This window comes from Pipistrellus hanaki (genome assembly GCF_964339955.1).
Source record: "Pipistrellus hanaki genome assembly, chromosome: 11".
Lineage (NCBI taxonomy): Eukaryota > Metazoa > Chordata > Mammalia > Chiroptera > Vespertilionidae > Pipistrellus > Pipistrellus hanaki.
This window is the reverse complement of record NC_140513.1, coordinates 47,171,402-47,199,308: the sequence shown is the minus strand read 5'-3', so window position 1 is coordinate 47,199,308 and position 27,907 is coordinate 47,171,402. Positions and strand designations below refer to the sequence as shown.

At 38.6% G+C, this 27,907-nt stretch overlaps 1 protein-coding gene, 1 long non-coding RNA gene and 1 pseudogene across 3 annotated transcripts in view; 2 read left to right on the top strand and 1 right to left on the bottom strand.

Annotated features, from left to right (window-relative positions):
* PTPRD (protein tyrosine phosphatase receptor type D) overlaps window positions 1–27,907 on the top strand; it is a 1,977,099-nt gene that overhangs the window by 1,111,688 nt on the left and 837,504 nt on the right. The window lies entirely within an intron of this gene.
* The window catches only part of LOC311629901, a 1,265,484-nt gene that overhangs the window by 960,984 nt on the left and 276,593 nt on the right, over window positions 1–27,907 (bottom strand). The gene's annotated exons all lie outside the window — the stretch shown is intronic.
* Window positions 13,791–14,647, top strand: LOC311629899 (SAP domain-containing ribonucleoprotein-like; annotated as a pseudogene). The gene is made up of 2 exons (XR_014797083.1): window positions 13,791–14,211; window positions 14,281–14,647. The product of XR_014797083.1 is annotated as an SAP domain-containing ribonucleoprotein-like (transcript).

The following is a 27,907-nucleotide window of genomic DNA, read 5'->3' as shown; positions in this document are numbered from 1 at the left end:
TTCAAAGAGGAAAGCTCTAGCGGAAACAGGTTTGGCTCAGTGGATAGAAGATTCCAGGTTCGATTCTGATAAAGGGCATGTACCTTGGTTGCAGGCACATCCCCAGTAAGGGGTGTGCAAGAGGCAGCTGATTGATGATTCTCTCTCATCGATGTTTCTAACTCTCTATCCCTCTCTCTTTCTCTCTGTAAAAAATCAATAAATAATATAAATATTAAAATATGAATATGAATATGAATATGAATATGAATATATATATATATATATAGAGAGAGAGAGAGAGAGAGAGAGAGAGAGAGAGAGAGAGAGAGAGAGGAAAGCTGTAATGGCAAAGCCATTAAATTTCCCAGAAGGCTAATGAAAGTGATGCTGTGCTATGGACTTTAGAGTCTTTGAACTGAGACACTCAAGGTTAGATGGACTTCTCTCATTTTGGTCACCTATTTTAGACCAGACTAACTTCCAGCACCCTGAGGCTTTACATTTACACATGTGGATACATTCACTGGGTCAAGGAGGGGGGAAAACTAAGTACATCATAACAGCAAAGAATCTCCAGAAAAAATGGCCTGTTTAGCCCATGTCTAAATTGTCTTATAAACAGAACTGTATAGCCCTCTGTTCTGTATTCTCATGTACCAGATGTCTTTTCCTGCTATGTCTAATTGAATTGCCTTTTATGGGTCTTTCTGTTCCTCACATAGTTTCTTATAATAGAAAGAAACTGGGCTATGAGGCAAGAAACCCAGGTTCTAGTCCCAGATCTGGCAATCATTGGCTAAAAAGTGTTTGCCAAGTCGTTTTCATCTCCCTTATCCTCAAGGGTTGGGGGCGGTTTTAAAAATCTTTTGTGAGTATGAGAAAGGACCATATAGTTTGATAAATCCTTTCTCTCTCACCCAGATGATTCTAATGTTCTTCTCTAAGGGATTTGTGTCCTTCTTACTGAATCCCAAGCACTGAACTAATAAAAATGTCTCATTTATTGAAGTAACATGAGAAATATTTATTAGTTCCCTTGAGAATCACTGCTACAATGAACAAGCTCCTTAAACTTCTTGAAAAATAGGCCCTTTTGAAAAATTACATATATCTGTGTGTATATATATATATATATATATATATATATCCTATAAAACTATATATATATATATAAAACTCCATCTCCAGAAAAAATAATTTACACTCAAAATATTGGAAACATTTTAAAAAGTTCACAGATGATTAGCATCCCCCTCCACAAGAGTCTGAACTTCTAGTGGTCTTATTACAATATCTCTGGTTGAGAACGCTGCTATATAACATAAACCCATTACCAGAAGTGGTAGGTCTTATTGTTATACCACCATTGCACCATTTTAGCTAAGAAACATTTGGGAAGGAAAAGTGAGTTAGAAAACCCTCCAAAACTATACTTATTCACTATAAAATGCTTAAGTTATTAGAGTTTTCAATATAATTCAGACCTTTTAATGCTTCTCCAATATAAACTATTGCTATTGATTCTAAAGTGTGACATCACTGCAGCCTGAGGCTTAACAGTTTTTGTAAAACACAGCATCCTCAACTGCTGCTATTTGTCTTTTTTTTTTTTTTAATAGAAGCCTGCAATGAATTAAATGAAAAACTAACCAGAACAGCAATACAGATTACTAACCATAATAGCCAGCTTCAAATGTGCATCCTGGGGTTTCAGATGATGTCATAAACTACTACTGCAAATTTAATAGTATTGTTGCCTGGAAGCTAAGCTATTATCGTATGTTTAATTTCACTAAGATGTAAATTACATGCTTCAGCCTAGTGTAGTGTTTGGCTACTGTCACTTTCAGTTCTTATTTTTGCAGCTGTCAGGCTTTGTAATGTTTATGGCTGTTTTGTTTATCTAGAAGACTGATGCAGCTATCATTTAAAAATATATATATCGTATGTATAGTAATATGTATATCTCATATTCTGCCTCACTCTACATTTTTCATTACTACTGTTGCCCCAAACCAAATTTATTTTAAGATCCCATGCTTCTGTACTAGCATTACATATACCATATCTATACTAATAAAAGCCTAGGTGTTCCTTTCACCCTCATTCATCACAATATGGTTGCCATAAGATGTCCACCCTCACATTATCAAAAGATCGCCACCACAAGATGGCTGGCAAGAGATAGCAGTTGGGGGTGAACAGGCCAGCAGGGGTGGGCAGTTGGGAGTGAACAAGGCCAGCAGAGGAGCAGTTAGGCATCAATCAGGTTGGCAGGGGAGCAGTTAGGAGGCAATCAGTCTGGCAGGCAGGTGAGCAGTTTGGAGCCAGCAGTCCCAGATGTGAAAGGGATGTCCAACAGTTGGACATACTTACAGATTGAAGGCGGTTCAGGCTGGGCTGAGGGACACTCCCCCATGCATTAATTTCATGCACTTGGCCTCTAGTATATAATACTATGTATAAACTGGTGGCCAGGTGCATGAAATTTGTGCTGGGGCGGGGGGGGGTGGGTGTCCCTCAGCTTGGCCTGCACCCTCTCCAATCTGGGACCCCTCAAGGGATGTCCAACTGCTGGTTTAGGCTCGATCCCTAAACCAGCACTCAGACATCCCTCTCACAATCTGGAACTGCTGGCTCCTAACCACTCGCCTGCCTGCCTGCCTGATTGCCCCTAACCACTCTGCCTGCTGGCCTGCTCACCCCCATCTGCTCCCCCTGCTGGTCTGCTTGCCCCAACCTGCCTCCCCACTGGCCTGCTCACCCCCAACTACCCCCCCTGCTGTCCTACTCACCCTCAGTTGCCTCCCTGCTAGCCTGATAATCCCCAACTGACCCCCACTGTTGGCCTGCTTGCCTCCAACTGCTCCCCCCATCACCAGCCTGATCACCCACAACTGCCATTTCACCCCACCTGATCACCCACAACTGCCCTCCCCTCTTGGCCCCTAATTGCCTCTACCTTGGCCCCACCACCATGACTTTGTCCAGAAGAATGTCCAAAAGGTGTCCTGGAAGGTCTCCAGTCTAATTAGCATATGACCCTTTTATTAGTATATATAGATACCTGTTGCACAGATGGTGGTTGGCTAGTTTGCCCTGAAGGGTATCCTGGATCAGAGTGGGGGTTCCCTTGGTGGGTGGAGCAGCCTGGGCAAGGGGTGGTTTTCAGGCCAGCCATGCCCCCATTGGGGTGGGGGTCCCCCACTGGGGATGGTGCCAGTCTGGGCAAGGGGCTGAGGCAGTTACACACCAGCCACGCCCCATGGCGTGAGGGTCCCCACTGGTGTAAGGGGGATGTGTTCAGCCTGGGTGACTATTTGCAGGCCCCTTCATAGGTGGCTGGCCCAGGCATGTGGGAAGCTTGGCTTCCTCCATTGCCAGGGACAACCTAAGCCTCCCACCCATTCTGGCTGGCTCTGTGGCTGCCGCCATATTTGTCCCACTAATTTGCATACTCATGATTGGCTTATGAGCATTGTAAAGTGATGGTCAATTTACATATTTCTCTTTCATTAGTGTAGATGTTATACATATCATATATTTTGTTAATTCAGAAGTTATCTCTACTTCAAAAACGATAAGGTCAGAAAAAACTATTTTAAGATACTTTGGGTAGAGTTGACATCTTTACTTTGATAGAGATATCATGTATAAAAATATCATGTATAAAAAATTTGGATCTTTTATTTAGCTTTATATCATTCTTAAAATTAAGAAGAAATAGGTTTAACGATTAAGAGCTTGAGTGTGGGCCCAGTCAGTGTACTCAGTGGATGAGCATCTGACTTTGAACCAAGAGGTCACAGAAGGATTCTCAGACAGGGCACATGCCTAGGTTGTGATAGGAGGCATGCAGGAGGCAGCTGATCAATGATTCTCATCATTGATGTTTCTATTTCTCTCTCCCTCTCCCTTCCCTTTCTAAAATCAATGAAAATATATTTGAGGGGGAAAAAAGAGCCTGGGTTTGGGAAATGAAAACCAAATCTTCCATCCCTGAATTATGTTGCATGCAGTTTATGTAACTACCATATCCTCAATATGTAAAATGAAAATAGAATTATATATAATACTACTTGTAATCTACTGGTCATATAAAACAACTTTCCTTCCTTCTTCTTAGAGCTCTTCATAGTACCTGCAAGTCTTGACAAAAGGGAGATTTTATAAAATCATATTCAATTGTCCCTCCTACATAACAATATATGGTTCATTAATTGAGATGTTAATAAATTTATTATAAGATATTTTATATATCCAATATATTATTGAAAGAGAGAGAAAAAGAGTTGTTATCTTGGAGAGTTGGGGCATAAACAAGAGCAAAGAGCTGTTTGTTGTTTGTTCTGGGATGGTAAATAAAAGAACTTGGTCCCGGAAGGGAAATATAGAAGGACCACTGTATGTAGAAGTTAACAAAATTTAGACAAAAATGATTTGAGGATTTATTCTATAAATGAAGAGAAAGGAAGGGTGGAGGTAAGGAGGTCAGAGAAAGGACACTGATTTGCATGTATTTTCAGAATTCTTCAGTAGCCTTTGTTCAGCCACAGCAACTGGATGCCTTAAGATCTTTCCTCTAAAATGCCAGCAATGTCATTGTCATTCTCCTTTGAACCTAGGACAGGGGAGGTAGATTTTAGTCTTAGCTTTGTCCCTCATTTCTAGGGCCTAGTAACAAATTGCCTTTCTTCTCTTGATCCAGTTTTTTTTTCTCAAAGTCAACAATGTAGATTTTAATTGGGATTTCTTCCTAAAGGTCAAGGAAGCTGTGTTTTTGCCTTGGGGGAGACTTTGCACCTGGAAAGAACCTCTTTAAGACTTTTCAATCTAAAGACAGAAGGAGTAGAGCACACTTTCCTTCAACTTTACCAAGGATGCAAACGTCTTTGAAACAGAGGTTTGGGTATTGCTATCTTAATCCTGGAGTCAAACAAGGAGTTCAAACCAACAAAGGAGGTTTCAGATAAGTGGAGTGTTAGGTTTTGTAATTGAATATCATTAACAGGAAGCTGAACTATTTTTGAGAAAAGGCCTACTTCGTGTGCAAACCAGCGACTTTTACTGTAGTATAAATGAGTATATCTCATTTCTCTCATGTTTAGCACTTTTAAATAAATTTTGAAAGAAATACTACACATGCCAGGGATTTTTCTAGGTACTGGGGATATAGTAGTGGACAAAATGGACACAAATCCTGGCCCACGTGACATTTTTCTTTAATGGTGGACACCTGGATTACATCATGTTTCCCCTGTTATGAAACATTAACTTGGTGATAGACTATAATGTTTCACAGTATTTGTGTAAATAAAGTCCTTTGAGCTGATTATTCTTACCTCCTGTTTATAAACCCATCAGTGTGATCCAACCATTATGTTTATGTGATTGTTTGTAGGACAGGATAGCCAGTTATCCAGTGTTATGTACATTCCTTTCATCAGAATCACATTGAGGCTTTTCAGTATCCGTGAAATGGTTTCCTAAAACTATCTTGGATCACTGTCTGGTTATTGAAAACAGATATCAATCCTTTGGATATACAAAGGTATTTTTATTATCCTAACCTCTCTGTGGAGCCATAAGTGGAAGGGGAAAAAAATGAATATTTTCTGCTCAGCTTAAAAAGAAAATAGTTTTTAAAAAAATGATTGATACAGACTCCATCAGTTCTTGGGATGAAGAGACATAAATCAGCATTGAGAGCTAAATTTAAATAAAGTCATTGTAATCCAAGCAAACATATTTTTATTATTTTTATACACCTAAAAGCTAATTAATGCTCTAGTGGCATTGAACTACAAACATTCATTGTTTTTCTTTTGGGTATGTTTGCATACAGCAAAGCCTTGTCTATATTTGACTTGAGCTTTGTTTATTTTTGCTTAGTGCAGTTGCATTTTTAATTGACTTGTGTTTTTCTCTTTCTGGAGCAAGAAAAGCTCATCTGAATCATGGGAGCCTCAGAAAAAGACTTTTACAACCTGCTTTCAAGTAATGGATATTGTAGAGAGGATATAGAACTGCAATAAATCAGGAATTTTCTAACAACGGCCATGTAAAGTCTGAAAATTGTATTCTCAGGAATATTTGGTTGCTTAGGAGTCTCCAATTGGAGGAATTCAAATACAGAAATTGTATATATGAACAAAAGGTAAAAAGAATAATAGTTGCAGAGCTTTACAAGACTGTTACTTTTTTTAAAAAGCAGTGAATTATTTCAAATGTTTGTGTGTCTCTTCCATTGAGACTTATCCAACAAGAAACATGTGTTGATATTTCTCCTAAATCACTTCTAAGGCTTCCAGATGTTAATCATGAATGTTAGTGAAACCAGCTCCAAATCCCCTTCATCTTTGGGATTCTTTCCTTTCACTGTTGAGAGATATATTATATAAACGGACACATAATTTATGGCAGAAATGAAAGAAAATCTTCCATTAGGGCTATCACTACATTTTAAAAATATGTTTATCTACAAATAATACAGTTAATTATGAATAAAACTATAACTCTTTCTTAGGTAGCTAACCAAAAACACAATAACAACAAAACAAAGAAATGAAAATCTTCTCACTAAAATAAATTTATTTCTAAAACCCATCTCAAATGTAGTCAAAAAACATACTCAAATAACATAACTACAAAGCCCAAATAGAAATAGGAAGGAAGTGGTCAATATGCACTCATACTTTATCCAAAAAAGAATTATTATTATTATTATTATTATTTTAGAAATTTTCTAAAAAAAAAAAAAAGGGGGGGGGGCCTGAATGGTTGACCCCACGCCATATCGTAATCCATTGAAACTATAATTGTTACCTAGTTTTGCAAAAGGGTGTTTGTAGATATAATTAAAGATCATAAGAAAAGAAAATGATCCTAGACCAGCCAGGTGGCCCCCAATAGCAATGAAAGTGTCCTTATAAAAGATACACAAGGTAGAAGGCCATGTGAAAACAGAAGCAGAGATTGGAGTCATGTGGCCATAAACCACCAAAAGCTAGAAAAAAAAAACACAACAAAGTCTTCCCTAAAGCCTCTGTAGGGAGTGTGGTGCTGCTGAAACCTTGATTTTTGACTTCTGACCTCAAGACTGTGAAATAATAAATTTCTGTTGTTTTAAGGCACCAAGTTTGTAATTTGTTATAGCAGTCCAAGGAAACAAGATATAGTATGATAGCAACCCGTCATGAGTGCTCAACAAGAGTAGGACCACTTCACTGGAGGAAAGAGTGCCATCTAAACTGCACTTCCTCACTTAAAATCACTCAAACTATTTCTTATGCTTTGGTGTTAGGACTCAAGCAGGCTCTAAACCCAAATGAAATTTCTAACATTAAAATTTGAAACAGTTTGAGGGACTTATTGAAAGAAGAAAGAAAAGAAAGAAAGAAAGAAAGAAAGAAAGAAAGAAAGAAAGAAAGATGTTTATATATTTATAAAAATACATGCAGTTGACCTAAAAAAAAAAAAAAAAAAAGAGTTATCCAATAAAATAAAGAAATGCTAACTATTGGCTGTAGCAAATTTGAACAAGTAATTATACATTAATTAATACAATAGAATTTCATCAGTAATTCCTAGACTCAATGCCAGAAACTTAGAACTTTAAAAATATCAAGTAATAAAGACTTCAGCTCTTATCCTAATATATAAAAACCCTGGGTCCATCACATCTACAACTACCAGGAGGCTCTACCAACAGGAAGTCAGTCCTGCAGTCAGCACTGGATTGCCATGGCGACTCAGCACTGACTGCTACGGCTGCAGACACAGTGACCCAGCACTGACTGCTGAAGGGGCTGTGAATAAGGCCTAGAGAGAGGCAGAGTCTGAACTGTAACCTTTGTGGCAGCTGTTGAACAGCACTTGCCTCTCTCTTTCTTCCCAGGCCTGGTCAGTAGCCATGTCTCCATTTCTCTCCAGGCCTTCACCAGGGCTGCTGATCAGCTCCATCTTTCTTATTGGGCCCTATCGATAGGCCCAGAGATGCTGGCTGGCATAGAAACTGACCAATCAGAACAAAGTCTGGGTCAACTGTGAGGAGCCAATGGCTGACTAAAAGGTGGAGCTTTTGACACTGGTTGGCATAGAAACCGATAAATAGAACCAAATTGGCTGGCAGAGGAGAGCAGTTGGGGGCGATCAGGCTGGCAGGGGAAAGAAGTTGGGGGTGAGATCAGGTCAGCAGGAGAGGACAGTTGGGGGAAATCAGTCCTGAAGGTGAGGGCAGTTGGCGATGAGATCAGGCTAGAAGGGAGAGCAATTGGGGGTGACCAAGATGGCATGGGAGGACAGTTGGGGGCCATCAGGCCAGCAGGGGAGGGCAGTTGGGGGTGGGGGGAGGACCCAGCTTGCAGGGGAGGACAGTTGGGGGTGAGATCAGTCCAGCAGGGGAAGGCAGTTGGGGGCAATAGGGCTGGTAGGAGAGCAGTTAGGTGTTAAACAGGATGGCAGCGGAGTGGTTAGGGGATGATCAGGCTGGCAGGTAGAAGTGGTTAGGGGCAATCAGGCAGGTAGGCAGGCAAGCAGTTAGGAGCCAGCAGTCCCAGATTGGGAGAGGGGTCCCAGATTGGAGAGGGTGCAGGCTGGGCCAAGGAACATCCCCCCCCCCCCCCCCACCCACCCACCTCCACCACCACCAAGTGCATGAATTTTGTGCACCAAGCCTCTAGTCAATGAAAAAATTTATATGCCCATGGAATTCATAAGTACTTTAGATCTTTAGGGGAAAATCTTAAGTGATGACCCTGGAAAATCTTATGTGATGACCCTAAAAGTATTTACACTGGAGGATGAACACCTGAATATCAATAAATCAATATGCACTCCAAACATTAAGCTAGGAAAGTGTATGTTCTGGGTTGTTGCTGCTGGACTTTCTCAAATCTCTCTGTCTTAATTTGGAAATATCACAAAGTTCCCTTTTGTAGAAATTTTATGATTATCCTACTGCTTTTCTGTCTCAAAAATTTCATTTTTCTCGATGAGCAACTTATGCCAATATTCTTTTTTTGTTTGTTTGTTCAATGTCCTTACATTTGTTTTATAAGTGATTTCATATTTATGTCATTTTTCTTTATAAAAGGTAGGGTCCCCTAAGAGAAATGTGGCAACATACAAAATCCCAGAATCCAGACTTAGAGGCAAGCAAAGACTCCCGTGGCAAACTTAACTTCTAGGAAAACATAGTTCAACTACAATAATGTGAAAAGCATTGTACAGCTTGTGAAGGCAGCAGTGGACAGGTTAAATTGTTTTATTTATTTATTTGTTTTAAGTTGTGTGTGTGTGTGTGTGTGTGTGTGTGTGTGTGTGTGTGTGAAGGTCTTTTGTAAAACTTTGTATTTTATTGGACCCAAAAAAATGGTGCCAAGTCGGCCCAAGGAATGGGTGAGACTGCAGCAGTGTGTGTATTTAACTGATATTCCAAAAACATGGTGAACAGTATTTCTAGAAAATCTGCCTCAAAGACTATGTATTTATTTAAACATTTTTTTCAAGAATTATTTTTTGAGCATTTAAAATGTATTCAGTACTTCATTATGCTATTTATTGAGAATCTAGATGAAGAATATACACTCCTTACCTCAGAGAATTCAGCCTGTGTGGAGAGAGACAAGAAAAATAAACACAGCAATATAGTGTGACAAAATCTATAACTACATAATATACAAAATACAGTATTTGCCCAAAGGAAAAAATGCATTAAACTCTAGTTCAATTCATAGAGAAACAGATCCTTGAACTGGTTCTTAAAAATTAATAGTAGCGCTTTTTAAAATGAAAAAAGACAAGGAGTTACAAGATGGTAGGAACAGCATGTACAAAGGCATAGAGCTGTGAAACTTGCTTGCCAGTAGCTGTTCATGCCTGGAAATGCATGACTACAACAAGGAGAGGAGGCAAATATTGCTAGAAAAGCATGCAGAAGTCATGTCATAAGAGGAGTTTAAATCCTGGGAAGATTTGAACTCGATCCTGCGGGTAACAGGGACCGCTGAAGGCCCTTATACTTGCTGCTGGATTCAGGTGCCAATCATTCTCTCAGCGATGCTTAGAGAAATGGAATCACAACCCTGGAATCTATGATTGACAATACGCAGGCTGGATTTTGATATATCCCTGACATAGTGCCCTGCATATTAGCTCCTAACCCCAAATCTGGCCTTTACGTTTTCTGGATTCTAGACATCTATTTTTCTCCCAAACACAAATAGGAAGAGGATAAAATAGGTCAAATGTCTTTGGACATGGTGAGGGAACAGAGGATATCACTTTTAAATATAATTAATCTCTTAAACTGGTTCACTCTTCCTGATCAGGAAGGTTGATTTCTCTCCTACCTGTCTGAGTTTTTATCCACATGTGATCCAACAATAAAAATCAAGGAGTTAGCCGGGACCGATTTGGCTCAATGGATAGAGTGTCGGCATGGGGACTGAAGGATCCCTGGTTCGATTCCGATCAAGGGCATCTACCTTGGTTGCGGGCAGATCCCCCGTAGTGGGTGTGCAAGAGGCAGCTGATCGATGACTCTCTCATCAATATTTCTAACTCTCTATCTCTCTCCCTTCCTCTCTGTACAAAATCAATAAAATATATTTTAAAAAAAGAATATTTTAAAAAAAATCAAGGAGTTAAATAGATAGATGACAGACTTCTTATAAGGCTTCTGTCACAGGAACTGGCACTTGTCTTATTGCCAATGATGTATTTATTGTAGTTCTTATTTTTCTTTGGGCGTTTGCTGTTTTTCATGGTTCCATTTCCCTAAAGACGGAAGTCCCATAAGATCCGCAGCTCCTGAGTCAATTCAAGAAACAGGACTAATTTCCTGACATTGAAATGCAAATCATATCACCAGTTTAATGCATATTAAAGTCTTTAAATAAACTCAAAGAAAATGAAAATCACGTCTCCCCCTGTTTAAGGAGACACCAGGTCACGAACGTTAGCCTCCGGTCCGTTGGGGGTTTTGGTTAAAATCTGGAGAATTGAGAAACATGGTCCTGGCAGAGTGTTTGCTTTCCTCCCCTGACCTAATTATAACAGCTTGTGGTCACACTGCCTGCAGTTACACCCTGGAGAGATTTACTGGGCTAAGGAAGGTTGGACAGATATTAGTGTTTACATGCAAACAATTCAAGAAACACCTCCCTCCTTCGCAGGTGAGGTGTTCTTGCTAGAGGGTCAGCAATCTCTATTAGCCTTAGTACAGGATGGGGGAAACAGTTCTTGAGAAGGGAGGCGAATCTGAAGTCACACATGTACTTACTTGCTTGTGGCCGGTGCCCTAGAGCTTTCTGTAATTGTAAGGATGTCAGCTCAGCATTGTTACCATGTATTAAAGAATTGTTTACACAGATGGTAACAGTGTGCCTGGGATTTCTTCTGGGAGAAGACAAGCTGCAAGGCAAAAATATTGGTCCTGATCAAAATGACGTCCCCTCACTGCACTGTAATTATTTAAATAATACTTAATTTAAAGTGAATCCAAATTGTTTTGGAGGCTTTTTTTTTTCCACCCCAAAGATGCTTTTCCTCCCAATTTCTCCCTGTTTGTTTATTCACTTTCAAGATAAAACATGTTTTAAATTCAAAAGGCCTGTAATTGAATTACCTCAAACTATTGAAGTTTAAAAGAACATTTGATCTTTTCTTTTGATGCTGCAGTGGTTTTCAGTTTTTTTCTTTCACTTGAAGAAGGTCTGTATAAGGTATGGAGGTCCATCACCTTCAAACAAAGGAGCCAACAAAGGGCTATTTGAAGCTGCCTTTTCTGGGACAAAGACAGTGACAGGAGTCCAGTCCACTATGAAGATTGCCTCCGTGAAAAATGCAGAATTGAAACTTTAGCAATTGATTCTACATGCTCAAATAAAATAGGACAATGTGGAGAAAAAAGAGGGAGATGGAGAAAGAAAAGGAGAGAATGAAGGTGAGGGAGAAGATGAAGGAGAAGAAGAGGGAGAGGGAGAGGGAGAGAGAAAGGGAGAGAATGAAGATGAGGGAGAAGGAGAGGAAGAGGAAGAGGGAGATGGAGAGGGAGAGGAAACTGGAGGTAAGCAGAGACAGAGAGATAGGGAAAGAGAAAGAATTCAAAGAAGTTTATGAGGTGTTTTTTTTTTTTTTAAATTGGGCTGGACAATATTTTCTGAAAATTGAATTGGTTGTCAACATTTGAAGAACAGGAGACTTACCTGGGGAAATCTTGCTTTCGGGCTCCCAACATCTGATAACACCATATCTGCGGATTTGTAATATAATTAGCCAGCCAGTGCTGAGTGCTAGATAGCTGTAGACTTTCTCTCCAGTTAGCCCAGTCCCCTCCTGAGCTACTTCATTGGTGTTTGCCTACATGGTCCCTACAGGCATTGGAATTTGTAATATCTGATGGGAATTGTGTCTTTGTATCTACAATACCCAGAGGACACTCTTATCTTTTAAAAAAGAAAACAGGCGGCATAATCTCAGCATATATGACATAACTTCTTTCTCCCTTAGCCATAGCATGCATGCATTGTGGTACATAGGAATGTTTTGTACTGAATTTAAGCATAGCCTCAGAATCTTTCTCAATACAGAGTACCAGGTAGCCACTAATAATCAGAGATGAGAATAAGATTAAACTCTACTTGTTATCCATGTTATAGGACAAAATTAAAATGTCAGCATCATTGGCCATCAAGATTCTGTTAATTAATACTTGTGTCTCCCATTGCTTACTATCTGTGGCCTTAATATTAGAAAAACTCTAAGCAACTTGTAAAATCGTTATTAAAAAATAATTTAAAATGTTATGAAATGCAACTTTGATAATGTTAAACATCACCAAAGAACTCATTTGTTTCTCCATTTATTCAATGTCTTTATTCAACCTATCTACTCAATATCTACTGTGTACTGCAAGAGATATAGGAAAATAAGAAGGAAGTCCCTAGACGGTTTTGTTCAGTGGAAAGATCATGGGCCCTTGAACTGAAGGATACCTGGGTTCAATTCCGGTCAAGGGAACATACCTCCATTGCAGGCTCAATCCCCAGCTCAATCCCCAGACCAATCCATGTGGCTCTCTCACATAGATGTTTATTTCTCTCTGTCTCTCCCCCTTCCTTCTTTTCTCTCTAAAAATCAATGGAAAAATATCCTCAGGTCAGGATTACCAAAAGAAGAAAAAGAAGGAAGATTCTACCCCCAAGTGCTACCTTTAATAGGAGATCAAAAATAGATAATATAAATAACTGTAAAACAAACCTAAGAGAAATATGTGAGATAACAGAGATGCAAATAAAATATAAGAAAATGATCTAACTCTGGCCATACAGAGTTAGAGCAAGGGTATCCTAGGCAAATAGATTAGGTGCTATATATATAGAAAGAACTAAAAGTCATATTTGGATGGATCTAACTATATTGTTAATAAATATATAATTGTTAATAAATAAAAACTACACAAAAGGAATTTTGAAAACACAAAGTCAAACATATGAAAATGCCACTCATTGGCTAGTGTATCTGTTATAATATTTGTAGGGGGGGGAACACTTGTATTATGAAGTTGCCAGAATAAACATTGTAAAACAGCCAAGCGTTTTATATTTTGCCACAGAGTGATCTTTTGACAATTGATAGAAACCTGTAATTGTAGGCTTTCTTTTGGTGAATCGAACTTTAATAAAATTGAACTAGACTTACATATTGGCTAGTTGAATATCACTAGGCTTGAATGAAAATGTTTGTAATGATGGCACATAGCAAAAGACTCATGGTTCTTGCTAGTGGATTGGAGGAGTAACAAGATGGCGGCAGAGACGGTGGAGCCGCATACACTGAAGCTTGATGTCTTGCTCGTGGTTTGGAGACCAAGGGAATACAACAACATCTCCTCAACAGGCTCCAGGCCTATCTTGAAGAGCATGCTGAAGAGGAGGCAAATGAAGAAGACATACTAGGAGATGAAACAGAGGAAGAAGAACCAAAGCCCATAGAACTGCCTGTTAAAGAGGAAGAACCCCCTGAAAAAAAAAAACTGTTGATGTGGCAGCAGAAAAGAAAGGGGTAAAAATTGCATCTGAAATACCACAGACTGAGAGAATGCAGAAGAGAGCTGAAAGATTCAATGTACCTGCAAGTGTGGAGAGTAAGAAAGCTGCCCGGGCAGCTAGATTTGGAATTTCTTCAGTTCCCTCAAAAGGCCTGTCATCTGACACCAAGCCTGTGGTTAATTTGGACAAGCTAATGGAAAGAGCCCAAAGATTTGGTTTGAATGTCTCTTCAATCTCCAGAAAGTCTGAAGATGACGAGAAGCTGAAAAAGAGGAAGGAGCGATTTGGAATTGTCACAAGTTCAGCTGGAACAGGAATCACAGAGGATACAGAGGCAAAGAAGAGGAAAAGAGCAGAGTGCTTTGGGATTGCCTGATGGGAAACTCTTAATGCTTTCTGTTCTTCAGTGGTTTCCATCTCTAACTCTTCTTGGACACGTATATACCTAAATATAGTCATGTGCCTAGGTGCTGCCTCACAATGAGTGAGCATGTACCCCAGGTACATCCATGAACTAAGTAGCAATTTGACTTACTGCAGTTCCAACTTTAAGGTTGTTGTTGTTTTGTTTTCTTTTTTAATTATTATTTTGCTTGTTAATAAAAGTCATTATAAAAGAGAATGGTGTGTTTTATTAGGTACTGCTTTGAGTTCTTAGAGCCAGATTCAATCAGCTATGGGGATCTTCAGGGACAGATATAGGGAATTAGCCATAATGCTTTTACCCATTAGAAAAGAGGTTAAATAAAAGGATTGAGCCCATCAATATATTTTTTTATTGATTTCAGAGAGGAAGGAAGAGGAGAAAGATATAGGAACATCAGTGATGAGAGAGAATCATTGATTGGCTGCCTCCTGCACGTCCCTACTGGGGACCAAGTCTGCAACCGGGGCATATGTCCTGACTGGGAATTGAACCACGACAATTAACCACTGAGGTCAACAATTGCCATACCACTGGGTTGACTCCATTCCTTTAAGCTTATTTATATTCTCTCATGTTCACAGGCATCCTTTTACCTCTTTATCATTCATGAAGAGGCCAAGTTTTACCCCGAGTCTTTGCTTCTTCAGGTTCATGTGACCCATTGGGATGAACTAGGGAGAATACCATGGGTTTTAGGATGTGCATGGGATGTAAAATACAAAGGCTAATGATTGATAGTCTCATAGAATGGAGTCCAGAAGGGTCTTATTTTCTAAAGTGATCTGGTGTGATACTGTCTGGTTTCAACCAAAGCCAATATATGGGACCCTGTTGGTAGGCAGTTCAGGGTACCCCTCAGAGCTAGAAGAAAGTGTAGGGAATGAAAGGATGACAGGATGTCAGAGGTGTTAAGCATTATTGCCTAGATCATTGGGCACATAAGCAGTGTACAGGAGGCTTCTACTTTCTAATCAAACCCTGTGCTAGTTTGTCTTCTGTTGCAGAAGTATACTATTGCAGCTTTGGCAGTAACATTTCTTAAGTATTATTAAAATCCATTTTACTTGCTGGGCCTCCTACTTAGAAAGGTTTGGCTCTCCCTAAGCAGGCTGCTTGTTTGCATTTGGTTTCACATAGATTGAGATCTATTTAATCTTTTTTGATTTGTTGGTATAAGGTTTCTCCTCTTAATCTTTATTTCTGGACCTACATAAGGTTGGTTTTTGTTTGGTAATAAAACTTCAGAGCTTGAGAAAACAAAACAAAAAAAAAGACTCATGGTTCTTTAGTATTTGAGTATTCTAGTACTCAATACTTCTTATTGCATGTAATGCAAAGATAACAGTTGATGTTCCACCAGTTCATTCGTAATAGTTGATTTTGTGCTGCTCCATTAAGACCTCTATCTAGTAGTTTAAAGGCAAGATGAACATAATGCACTTTATGTACTAGAGAATTTAGCTTTGCAAGCTCAACATTCAAAGGGATCTCAACCTATTTATTGTACATACCAATATTTGTTCCACCACACAGTAATGTACAGGTAAGTGGGGACATTTCTGAGGCAATCGATTTTTTTTTTTTAGTGTGAAATAGAATTCTAAAGAGTGTGAAATAACAAAAAAGGAGATGCACTTTTGGACAGTTTCATGTTATTTAACATATCACCAGTTTTCTTGACAGAAACAATGACAAAAGAAAGAAGAGAACTGTAATGGCCTGATTATCAGAAATAGGAAGTATTTCTTAGCTAGTCATTTAAATGTGGTATGTGCTATTCTTTGCTAAATGTAATAGAAATAACAAGAAAAAAAACTGTATACAGGGAAAACAAAACAAATCTAACTTGGGTACAAACCTTATTATATTATTATTTGGTAATTAGATGGTTTAAAAAACACTAAGTAGTAGTGAGATGAAACGTCTTACTATTTTAATTATGTAAAATTCTATAATTTGTAGATATAGATACTCAAAATTTTGTTAATCTCTTTTCCCCCATTTATTATATCGCTTCCAGGAGTTTGACTTGTAAAATTCCTGGTTATATCAGAAATCCACTTCACAACCAATAGTATCCTTGAGTCACTCACAATACAGTATTATATTTCTAATTTGGCTCTTACAGCCAAATGATTTAAGATACAAAGTTAGATAAATTTAATTCTTATGTGTTAAAATGCTTTGTGGAACAATGAGGATAGAATTCTCTCTCTGTTTTTAAATACAACTAATTGACATCTGTCCTGAAACTGTCTTTTTCCACTCTTTTTCTCTCCTATATTATCAGGCAGTAGAGATATAAGCCTGTCACCAAAACAAGAAAACCAGGCATTTTCACTGTTTCTGGCTTGTTAGATCACCACCCCCACCTCACTGATAAGAATCAAGGAGATAAGGATTTTCAAATTTCAACTCACCTAGTAGATTAAATAAGTGTGAGATTGGCTATTTGAAGTATTCACATCTGGGCTACACACTATAAAATGATAAAAATCTGTTTGCCTTAGCTCCCAAGATTAATTGTGTGAGAGTGGGCTGTTTTTAATTAGATTACCCACCAAAAGATGTTCATCTCAGGCTAACTTTCTTAGGTCATAATCTTTTATCAGATAAAAGATACAGATTTATCTGCCTTAGTATTTTCAGCCAGTTGATTATAGATAACATCATCTCTTAGTTAATTATGATTTAATGTGTAAAGTATATAAATATATTGCTATTGCTTAATTTTTTTTATTTACATCCTAAGGATAATGTCTTCATAAAATAAATCTCAACAAAGATTCCAGTATCTTCTAGTTTTCATTCTCTATAATAATTTTGAAATGTCTGTAGTTTGTATATGTAATGCTGTTACTAGTGTTCGAATCAAGCATGAGGCACCAGTATTCATATAACTTTACAATTTTACTCTCACATCTCATTGTGACTCAGGCCCATTTCTATAGCTTTGAAACTTCCCTTCCTTTCAAGGAGTCAATCAAGACAGGACTTGAGGATAATAGTGAAGGCTGTAAGTCATTTTTGCCAGCCCACCTACCTTTGTCTCTCCTAATATGGTGTCATTAGCTTTGGGGGAACTATTTCTTTCCATCATGTATAATTTTGCTGGGACATTTAACCTAAGTTTTTGCAAATAATTATGGTAGTCAAAGGGACCATAGTCTTTCCCTCATCATTCTTGTACTGCCAAGGAAAAGCACATGACCTAAACTTGGCGAAAAGATGTTGTTTGTTGGGCTTTGAGATTTGGTTGGGAGGTACAATGACAGAAGGAAAGACTACAAATTATTTGTCATAGGGGAAACTGGCTTGCCAGATTTTCTACTGTGAGCCACTGCTGTTCTTCCTGTCCTCATCTCACATGCTCTCCTATCTCCATTCAGTCTCTGAGCCCTCAGTAGCTTTCCAATAATTAAATTTGTCTTTGGCTTAAGACAGAGAGCCTCTTCTCTGAAATCCAGAACCTTATCAGTGATAGGACTATTCCTTTGTTTATCCAATCTAAGTAATCATACTTTTTTAAAAAAATAAGAGGACAGTCTCTTTGAGTTGAATATTATCAATTTTTAAAAATGCCTAAGTTTAAACAAAAAGTATAGCAACAAATAGTGGTATCATTCTACTGGAACAATTGTGTGAATATAAATGTTACAGGAAAACAAGAGAGTTAGACCATGTTAACATTTCATTTCTAGGTTTAACCGTTTACGTATCATGCATACATATGTAAATATGTATGTGTGTATAATTCAATAAGATCCATTTAGAAAAAAAAATTAGTTTATTTATTTTTTTATTCCCTTGGGAACTTCTTCAGTGATCTAGCCAGTTTGGCTCAGTGGGTAGAGCATCGGATTTGATTCTAGGCTCGATTTCCCAGTTGGGGGCCTTCAGAGGCAGCTGATCAATGATTTTCTCTCATCATTGATGTTTCTATCTCTCTCTTCCTCTCTGAAATCAATAAAAATATATATTCTTTTAAAAAGACATTCTGGAAGAAACATGATCATACACTATTTAATTGAATTTAGTACTTAAAATATCTGAAATTGAAGAATCAATGTATGTTGTTAAATATTCAGAGTTGTATAATTAGCAATTATTTAAACAATTAAAATGTATATGATACATTAAAATATAGGCATATATATACATGCATACATATGTAAAAATTAATTCTGCTATATATTTATTTTAGCATTTTGTTGTATAGTCAAATGTACCCAGAAACTTCATCCATGAACAAATGACATGATATAGACTGCCCATATTCTCCCACTACACAAGCAGAAATACTTGAAAAAATATGGTATTAATCATCTATTGCTGAATAATGAATTGCTCACAAAATATTAGCTCATCATTTCATGGCCCTGGAATTCAAGAACAATTTAGCTGGGTGGTTCTGGCTCCAGGTCTCTCATTAAGCTGCAATCAAGTGTTGGCTAGGGTGCCAATGTCTGAGGCTGGAGTAGGGCTGGAGGATCCACCACCAAAATGGCTCATTTACATGTCCTTTGGCAGGAGTCCTGCTTCTTGACATTGGTAAGCTAGCTCCCTCCAGAACCAGTCATTCAAGAGAGAGCATGACCAAGAAGGAAGCAGTGGTGTATTTTTAAGACCGAATCTCCTCAAAGCACCCATAATCGTTTATGCTTTATTCTATTCATTAGAAGCAACTCCCTAAGCTCAGCACAGACTCAAGCCTCCATATCTTGAAGGGAAGAGTATTAAATAGATTGTGAATATAATGTTTTTAAACTACCATTTAACACCAAAAGAAAAGAAAAAAATCAAATCAGTCAGGATGGGGAGTCAATGGGGATTTCAGAGCAAGATATGTAGCTCCAGACTAAGGGCTGAGGTTTTCATGTTCAGGTTGGAGGGGAAAAGAAACAAACAACCCCAGTATTCTCTTATGCCGTTCAAATCCTGCTACTGACTGCACTGCTGAAAACCAGGGTCTTAGAAGGGTTGCAACATATATGAAAATTGGAATAGAGAAAATTACTTAAGAGTCTGCTAACTACATAAGGAAGCTTACCGTATGACTATTGTTATGTTGCGGTGGGAGATGGGAAGAGGAATATCTTTGATCAAGTTACTTTACCTAAATTCCCATAACATGGAGGGAACAGTGGGTTTCTGATCTACTTTACAGAGGTATTAGAAGGGTAAAAGGACATTATGATGGGGCTGCTTTGGAATAAAATATGCTATACAGATATGAACTATAAGAAGTGTCCAAGAAAGCCTGGCTCCTCTGATTGTGAAACCAAGTGCTTCTTTAGTATCTTGGAGTAAAAATTATATATATTTATTACCTGGTGTAGCTCTCAATTCAAACTAGTTGATAGCCCTATTGTCATTTGATTGTGAAATGTGTCTTTTGTTCACTATACATTTATTAAGTACCCAAAATATGACATTTGTTCTAGTTCAGGATACACTAATAACCAGAATAAAAAATAAGGGTTAAGGTCAGCTTAGCTAGCATGGCTCAGGAATTGAACTTCAACCTATAAACCAGGAGGTCGCGGTTTGATTCTGGGTCCGGGCACATGCCAGGGTTGTGGGCCTGACCCCCCGCCCAGTGAGGTACGTGCATGAGGCAGCTGATCAGTGATTCTCTCTCATCATTGGTGTTTCTATTTCTCTCTCCCTCTCCCTTCCTCTCTAAAATCAATAAAAATATATTTTTTAAAGAGGGTCATATCCATCTTGGAGCTTATAGATCAGCTGCTGTGTATGACAACCCTGTGATATAGTTAAAGCACTTATTATCTCCGTAGATGAAGAGAGTGAAGTTTCACCCAATATCCAATATATAATTTCCCACTTAAAGTGGAAGACCAAACCTAGAAATAGGACAGTGCTCTCTCTCCTCTTGGCCAGGCTTTCTTCATTTTTACCTCACTTTTCATTCTCCTCCTCCCCTCCCTGCACCATCCACTCCCCACTAAATTCCCTCTGCCGAGTTTTATTATTCCAACTGATTTGGCATCAGCCATAATGTAAGAGTAAATATTTGTGAGCCAAACAACAGTGACAGCAAACCCAAGTGAGTCTTCTGAGACAGCTAAGGATTCCAAATGAGATCTCCATAGTAATTAGTCACTTTTTAAATAAGAGTAAAAATGTCCTTAATGCCCTGATATTAGATTTTTTTTTTTTTCATTCCAATCATAGGCCAATGAGATCTGAGGCCAATAAGCATTTCCCTGAGAGAATCTTCTAATCTCAACACACAGCTGCCAAGTCACCCAAAATGACCAGCAATCCCCCCACCCGCCCCTGCTCCCCGACAACTTTAATTATCTCAGATAAGGCAGCCATTAAAATGCAGAGAAAATCTTCGAAAGCTAATGTCAGTTTGTTTTTCGATACACTGTAGATAAATTTCACACAATGGGCTTATAATTTTCCTGTGTAGGGTAGAATCCAAGAATTCCAGAAGAGGGACTTATACGTTTTTCCCCAGCAATAAACACCTGAGGTAGAAGGAAATGCCACATGTGCCTGCTGCTATCAGGGCCTGGGAAGGGAAGGAGGTCTTAACACCCATTTTAAGACACCAAGCCTGAGTGTGGCTTTCCTAAACACCCGAGGCAATCTGTCTTTGTCTGGAATAGATACAATTAAACCTTTCTAGTTCTTTCCTCTGCTTCTCTTCTTGGAATCTGCAGAATTCTCTGTTGACTTTCCTTCAGTCTGTCTTTTTTCCTCTTCCTTTCATAAAAATCTAGAATTCTTAATTGCTCTTTCAACTAAATAGGAAGATATCATTAGCTAAGTTTTTGCGCTAATGATATTTTTTATTTTTAAAATATATTTTTATTGCTTTCAGAGGGGAAGGGAGAGTGAGTGAGAGAGATAGAAACATCAATGATGAGAGGGAATCATGGACTGGCTGCCTCCTGCCCGCCCCCTATTGGGGACCTAGCCTGCAACCCAGGCATGTGCCCTTGACCGATTCAAACCTGGGACCCTTCAGTCCACAGGCTGAAGCTCTATCCACTGAGCAAAACCGGCTAAGGCTGAGCAAGTGATATCTTAATAAGAGCTATGATTTGTAGGAAGCACTGCATTTGCAGGACAATGGCAGCATTGACTGGTGTATGGGGGAGCAGCGGGCCTCTCCAGGATAAATGGTACAGGGGACCCAGTCCTGGCATCCCTGTATTTGCCATGAAGCAACTAACATGAGTTGTTTTACTCCTTAGATGTGAGAGATTTTTCACTAATCATGTTTATTCTCTTATATCGTGTCCCTTGAAAGAAAGACTCCATATTTCTTAGTTGATAGGGTCATGTAGGCTAGTCCAGTGTATGATTTCCTTAACCTGGTCAGTGATTTCCCTCATGACATAGTACCATTCTCTAAAGATGATGTGTAAATAAACGAGATAAGCTAATTACAGAAAAAAGACGTGAAACCATTAGGGAGGGTTCTAGAAAGCTCCATCTCAGTCCAGCTTTCCGCTTCTTTTTCTGTCTAATGATAATTTAATAAAATTATGTATTTCATGACAAGAGAATTCATTTTCTTAATTATGGCCTTTCCTCTCCTCTCCTCTCCTCCTCTGAGTCTCCCATCCCCTCTCTCCTCTCCTCTGAGTCTCCCACCCCTCTCCTCTCTTCTCCTCTCCTCTCCTCTCCTCTCCTCTCCTCTCCTCTCCTCTCCTCTCCTCTCCTCTCCTCTCCTCTCCTCTCCTCTCCTCTCCTCTCCTCTCTTCTCCTCTCCTCTCAGTCTCCCACCCCCTCTCTTCTTTCCTCTGAGTCTCCCTCCTGCCTCTGTCTTGGTCTTTCTCCTTAATTATGGCCTTTCTTAGAAAAAGACACAACATACAAAAGAATATCTACTATGGATTTGAGTTAACATTGATGTCAGTATCCTAATATATAAAAACGGTGGGTCATAATGGCTGGAGGCTGACCAACCGGAAGTCAGTGCTGGCCCTGCCCCCAAGCAAGCAGTTAGGGGCAATATGGCAGGCAGGCAGAGTGGTTAGGGATGATCAAGTAGGCAGACAGCCCCTCACTGGGCTGGCCCTGCTCCCCAGCAAAGAAAGAGGGGGGCCCAGGCCAGCCAATCCATTGCATCCCAACCTGTTGCCTACAGAGGGAGGCCACTGGTGGCAGGGGAGGGAAAGCAGCAATGCACATATGGCAAGCAGTGGCAGTGGCAGGGGTGGGGCCAGCTGCCTGTAGAGAAGGAAACCCAGATAGGCCCTGATCTCAGGCCAGACCTAGGGACCCTACCTGAGGGTTCCTGGATTGTGAGAGGGTGCAGGCTGGGCTTAGGGAACCCTCTGAGTGCATGCTGGGCCTCTAGTCTATAAATATATATATGCCTAAGAGACCATTGCAACCGAACAAACAACCGAACAGGGTGTGTGGGGTGATCAGGCCAGCAGAGGTGTTAGTGAGGGATGACCAAACAACCTAGCAGCAGGCTGCTTGGGGTGACCAGGACCACAAGGAGGGCCCTTAGGGGTGACCAGGGTAGGGAGGGCAGTTAGGGGAGATCAGGCAGGCAGGCAATTGAGCAGTTAGGAGCCAGTGGTCCCAGATTGTGAGAGGGATGTCCCAGATTAGAGAGAGTGCAGGGTGGGCTGAGGGGACCCACCCACCATGCACAAATTTTGTGCACCAGGCCTCTAGTACAGGTATAAATGAATTTAACTGATTGAACAAATCAAGTCAATGTAAATTAAAAGCCAATCAAATCTAGCTAACTAATTTTAGGGAAAGAATATCTTTGAGGAATTTTAGTTCATAGCCAGCATATAGGGATGAGCACTTAACACATGAATTAACTGGAATGCTTTGTTATCAGTTTATTTTGATGAATAATCACCTTATGAAAGATTGTATGCATGGCAGATACTCAAGCTATAAAATAATGCTGTTTTCTTTAGAAAACAGAGAAGTCAGCACATACTTAAAAAGTTTAAGTGCCATATCTGTTAAAATAATTCTTCATGAATATAATAAATTAGATAAGCCAGTTTAAATAAATTGTTTTGAAGTCATAATGAAATGTGAATATATTCATAACTGATACATGTATCTTAATAATTATTAATGATTTAGTTCAAATCCCCTAATTTTCCATGTGAAGTAGGTTATTGTAACATCTGAACCAGAGCAGAGATATTTCATTGCCCCCATTTTTAATTTTTCTTTCAAAGTTACAAATACAAACCATACTTAAATGTCAATAACTGAGCCAAGTCAAAGGCAGTCCTGAAAAGACGGTGCCAAATGAGAATAAATGGTAGAAATAGAGTTTGTACAATGAGAACCACCTACTTGAAATTGAAAAGGTCGTCCTGGCTAGTGTGACTCAGTTGGTTGAGCTATGCCCCATGTACCAAAAGGTCACCAGTTCGATTCCAGGTCAGGGCACATGCCAGGTTGTGGGCTCAATCCCCAGTAGAGGGTGTGCAGGAGGCAACTAATACACCTTTATCACATGGATGTTTGTTTATTCTTTCTCTAAAATCAATAAAAACATACCAAGCCAGTGTGACTCAGTAGTTGAGCATCAACCTCAAAACCAGAAGGTTACAGTTTGATTACCAGTCAGGGCACATATCCTGGTTGTGGGCTTGATCTCCAGTTAGAGTGTGCAGGAGGCAGCCAATCAATGATTCTCTCTCATCATTAGGGATCTCTCTCTGTCTCTGTCTCTCTCTCTCCCTCTCTTTTCCTTCTTCTCTGAAGTCAATAAAAATATTTTTAAATAAATATAAAAAAATAAATCAATAAAAAATATTACAAAAACTGTAAATGTCACTTGAAATGTCCTTTCTTCCCTCCCCTCCACTCATCCCAACCCCCCCCCCCCCCCCCCCCCGCACACATGTCTAACAACCATAATGATTTTTTTTTTTTTGCGAAACTGATCAGCGGCTGGTAAACTGTACTGAAATAGCAATTGTGGCTAAGCTTCTTGATTCTATCACAGTTAAGGTTACTGTGATGGAGTCACTGACTATAGCTGCCACCTCCAGACCCAAACATACACCCTTCTTCATCTTTAAGAGTGAGAGTCGTGAGGGGCTCTTCAATCCTTTCCAAATCTGATTTTTGAATAGTCATTATGGAATGTTCTGGTGTTGTACAAAACCAAAACAATCTGTTAATCAGACGAAATCATGCAGCTTCATAGAAATAAATTTGTTATATGTCATAGTTTCCTTGCCTTTTAATCTATACATAAACATGATCTTCTGAATACAAAATATTCATTTTCAGTCATGGAGGCACAACGCCAGGTGTGTAGGAGAGAAGGCTGGACATTTAGTGAATAAAAATGGGAAGCTAATGAATATGTAATGTACTCAGCCGAACTCTTCACCAGAAACACATCATTTATAATCCCCAGTTCTTCAGTTAATACACAATTATAATTAAACCGTGTGCATTTGATTTGCATTGTCAATGCACTTTGCCTCATAATGTTTTGGTTTTATCCTGCTTCTCTCGAGTACCAAGTTTTTCAATAATACCAATTTTGCTTTAGTGGGATTGAGTCAGCTTTCATAGAGAGGTGTTCTTTGATAGGAACAGAATTCATAGAATATCTTTTTTTAAAAAAGCTAATGAAGGCATTCTCTAGGCACAGGCTGTTTCATCAGAACGTACCTAGTTTATTTTACAATGGTAAAATTGCCAAGACTTAGCGAGCATTCTAAGTGAATCATGAATATTCCAAAGGGGTAGATTAATCTGTGTGAACTACAGAACTCTGCTGAAACTGCTGTTTAGCATTCTAAAGTGTGGAATTCATCTTCCTACAGCACAAAGGAGCTTCCTATGATAAAGACTTCTTATAACAGCAATAAGGCAGCTCAGTGGGGTGTGGTTTTCAGGCAATAATCACACTTCTGAGGGACTGGACCTGTGCCTTGTGCCGTAGACTCCCCTGAAGTATATGGTGACATGTGGATTCTACCTCCCCACATAGCTCTATTGCTCAGTGTTTCAAAGGATCCCTGTAAAAATACCTACATACTTAGAGCTATGTTATAAATCAGCTAGATCTATAACAGTATTAATGCTTAATCACATCACAACATTTATTCTTTATGATTCCTATAAATAAAGTTATTTTATTACTACTCAGCTGTAAAAAATTAAATTTTCTTAAAAGACATGTTACTTTTTGGGACAGCATGGATGGACATGGAGATTATTATGTTCAGGGAGATAAGCCAGTTAGAGAAAGACAAATATCACATGATCTCACTTATATGTTGAATCTAGTGAACAAAATAGAGTGACCAATAAAATAGAAACAGATGCATGCTTACGTGGAAGAGACTGACAGCTGTGGAAGGGCAGTGGGTTGGGGGACTGGATGAAAGGTGGTGAAGGGATTAACCAACTCTCTCTCTCATTCATATATATATATATATATATATATATATATATATATATATATAATCAGACATAGGCAACAGTGTGGTGATATCCAGAAGGAAAGGAGGGTGGGGAGTAGGTGGAGGTGTGCAAGGGAAGAGAAAAAGGGAATGGAAAGAGACTTTGAGGTGATGGGCACATACGATGCAAATTTGCAGATGATGTTTTATTGAATTGTAGACTTGAAACCTGAACAATATTGGGAACCAATGTCACCCCAATAAATTTAATTAAAAAAAATAAAATAATTCCAGCTTTTCACTGTAGCTCAGGTGTAAAACAAACTAAAATATATTTGAATTAAGAAAAAGTTATGATTTAGCAGCATAGATTGTATCTTCTTGAATTTTAGCTAATAATTATGCATGTCATACCATTACTAACCTACCATGCATTGTTCATGACTCATTCTTTAAGGGTTTATGCATAAATTTAAATATTATATTTTAAAGTTAATCCAGAATATATGCTAACATAAAAATATATTCCTTCTAATTTTCACAAATTAGTTCAGGGAGATATGTTACTTTTATTTGCAATTCACCTCAAACTATAATCTAAAGAATATTTGTTAATATTTTCAGTGATCAGTTAATGTTAATATTTTGAAAAAATGATAGTGGGGGTGTATATTTTATTTCTTATTGGCAAAAAAAAATTGTATTCTCTGACATATTTCATTTATTTTAGTGTTTAAGCAGAATATTAAGGAAATATATGGTAGGGACCTATAAATGTCAGCTATAAGAAGGGCTGATTTATTAAACACTTTTGTAAGACTGTGCCAAAATATTAAGCTTTGTGTGCATAATTCTACATTTTTGACATGATGGAATGCATATTTTTAAAGTTGCTTAGAAATAGTACATAATTGAAAATTCCATTATAAGTAATGTCTCACTCTCCGTGTTGTAGAAAATATATGCCTCTTTTAAAGTGTTATTTTTTTTTTTAAATAATGCCATTTTTAACCATAAGGCACTTGTATGAGACAAATAGCATGTTTTGAAGCTAATGATATAATAACCAAAGTTTTAGTTTATGTCTAACCATGGAGGTATTTTCCCTAAATTTTCACATCAAGGAACCTAATAGCCCATCATAAATTATATTCACAAAATGCCAAGGTTTGAAATTAAATCAATGGATTAATTTTACCCACAATAGCAAAAATAATACTAATTAATTTTTCTGACCAAGTTTTTTTTCTATTGTTTTTTTTTCTATTGTTACAGTAAATAATTTTGCCAGTTCTAGTTATTAGAAGTTCTAACCCAGTGGACAAAATTAACTCTTACTTTTATTATGAATTCTGTAACTGTGTTTTCCCAACTTTAATCACCTGGGGATGTTGTGCAAATGCAGATTCTGCATCAGTGGGCAGGGTGTAAGATTTTGTGTCTCTAACTAGCTCCCATGTGATGACAACATTTCTGGTTCAAGGACAGCCTTTGAGTAAGTAGCCCTATGCTAGAATCTCATATTGATTTTCCTTTATGATTCACATGACAGATATCTTCCAGGTTTGTTATTATGGACTGAATTTCGTCCCTCCAATATTCTGTACTGAAGCCTCAACCCCCAATATAACTGTATTTGAAGATAGGACCATTACACAGGTAATTAAAGTTAAATGAGGTCATACTGGTGAGGCCATGGTATGTTAAGATTATTATTCTTATAAGAGAGCTAGCTGTCTCTCTTTTGATGGGAGGACACAACACAGCCAGCAGGTGCTGTCTGCAAGCCAGGAACACAGCTCTCTGAACCATATAGGTTGGCACTTTGATCTTGGAATCCCCAGACTCCACAACTGTGAGAAATAACTATTAAGTCACATAGTCAATTGCATTTTGTTATGGGAGCCTGAGCAGACTGATGCAGGGGTTGCTTTTGCTTTGTCTTGTTACTGAAGAAGTAAAATGAACCAGATTAGGAAGCTGGGCAGAAGCAAGTTTTCAACTGTGCTACAAATTCTAGCCTGACTGTATCATGCATCAACATCAAC